This window comes from Mus musculus, chromosome 6, assembly GCF_000001635.26.
Source record: "Mus musculus strain C57BL/6J chromosome 6, GRCm38.p6 C57BL/6J".
NCBI lineage: Eukaryota > Metazoa > Chordata > Mammalia > Rodentia > Muridae > Mus > Mus musculus.
Window position 1 is genome coordinate 148918735 of NC_000072.6, and position 2322 is coordinate 148921056.

Sequence of the window (2322 nt, forward strand, 5' to 3'; positions counted from 1 at the left end):
ACAGCTACAGTGTATCATATACATAAAATAAATAAAAAGCAAGCAAACATTGCCTGATGAGGTGGCACACCCCTTTAATCCCACCACTCAGTAGGAAGAAGAAGGTGAGCCTCTGAGTCCCAGGCCAGCCTGGTGTACAGAATGAGTTTCAGGACTGAGGCCTATACAGAAACCCTGTTTTGAAGAAAAAGAAAGCAAACAGGAATCAGAAAAGCAGGCTTTATTCAAGTTAAACTCTTTACACTTCCACTCAGCTGCAGGTTTGTTTAAGAATAGTGGTGATTTGGATAAGAATGGCTCTCAAAGGCTCATATATTTGTTTCAATGTTTGGGCTGCAGCTTGTAAAAGTATGGGGAGGATTAGGTGTGGGCTTGTTGAAGGTATGTTACTGGAACTAGGCTTTGAGGAATCAAAAGCCCACCCAGCTTTCTCTACCTCTGGGTTGTGTCTCTCTCATGATTGTCTCAATCTGAAAGCTTTCAGCTTGATTCAGCTTCATGCCTGACTGCCTGCTGTCAAGCTCCCACAATGGTCATTGACATTTCCTTCTGAAACTGTTAGGCAAGATCCCAATTAAATGCTTTCTTTTGTAAGTTTCTCTGGACATGGTACAAAAATGTAATTAAGACTGAACTTTACAGGACTTTTGATCAGTGTTTGATCACTTGGCTCATGGGTGTTTCAGAACAGATCCACCTTCCTACTTCTGTAATCAGTGGTAGCATCATAGATCAAAATGCTAGTGTGTTGGTTCAGTTTGTCCTAGTTGGTTTGCCAATTTCACAAACCTAGACTTCTCAGGGAAGAGAATCTAAATGCCTCTGTGTTGGTTTAAATAAGAATGGCCTCATAGGTTCATGTATTTGAATCCTCGTTTCCAGTTGGTCAGCTGTTGGAAAGGGTTAGGACATGTTGGAGATGGTGCGCTTTGAGGTTTCAAAAGCCCAGGCTAAGTTGCTTTACTGTCCACTGACTTCTGGTAAGAATGTAAAGCCCTCAGCTACTTGCAAGCACCATGCCTGCCATGATAACAAAGTAACCCTCTGAAACTGTGAGCAAGCTCTCAACTAAATGCTTTATCAGAGGTGCCTTGGTCATGGTGTCTCTCACACCAACAGAATAACTAAGGCAGCCTCTGTAATATGTGGCACGTTTTCCCGACTAATGATTGATGTGGGAGGGCCCAGCTCACTGGGGAATTAGTCCCAGGTTGTAGAACCATGAAAAGCAAACAAACAGTCGGCAGCTCTCCTCTATGGTCTCTGCTTCAGTTCTCACCTTGACATTCTGACTCCTGGCACTGGAAGGACAGAAGCAAACAGTCTATATACAAGCTTCCCAGCTCACAGAAACTGGAATATGAAGTCTGAGAAACATATTTTGTATATAAAAGCACCCTGACTCTAGGCACACTAAAGACAAAGGAAAAAGCAATCTTGATTGTGCCACAGCACATGTGAAAAGGTCTGAGGAAAATGGTGGGAGCTAGTTTTCTCCTACCTTGTGGGTTCTAGAGACCAAATTCCAGATTGTCAGGCTTGGCAGGCACATAGCCAAAGCCATCTTACCTGCCCAACAGTGATTACTGAGGCCAGCCTGGATACATAACTGTCTCAAAAATTTTGTTTAAAACTTCCATGTTTGATTTCATTTCAGTTCCTCATAATTCTGTAAAGTTGTTTCACACAAAAGTCCCGGTCTAACTCTCCCCACAGATAAGCAACCCTTGTCATGGACATTCCATTCATGTTAAAACCACTACACAAAGTCCTTTGTATGTAGCTACCATATCCACTTATCCTAGAGTCTGAAGACTTTTCTACCCAAACCCCTGCTCATCAAAAATTAAGCTTGGAGCTGGAGAGATGGCTCAGCGGTTAAGAGCACTGACTGCTCTTTCAGAGGTCCCGAGTTCAATTCCCAGCAACCACATTGTGGCTCACAACCATCTGTAATGAGTATCCGGTGCCCTCTTCTGGTATGTCTGAAGACAGTGTACCCACATACAAAAATAAATAAATCTTAAATAAATAGATAAATTAAATAAATAAATCTTAAACTTTATATCCATTTTATGTAAATGGGTGGTTTTGTCTCCATTCATCTGTCCCTCTTGTGCCTATCTGATCCCCAAGGAGTACCAAAGGTATCAGAGCCCTGGGAACAAGAGCCAAAGATGGTTTTGAGCTGTCATGTGGGTGCTGGGAATCCATCTTGGACCCTCTGTGCAAGTACAGTTAGTATTCTTAACTACTAAGCTATCTCTCCAGGTCCTGAAAAAATTCTTACCAGAGACCTCTAAAACAAAGTCATGAGACAAC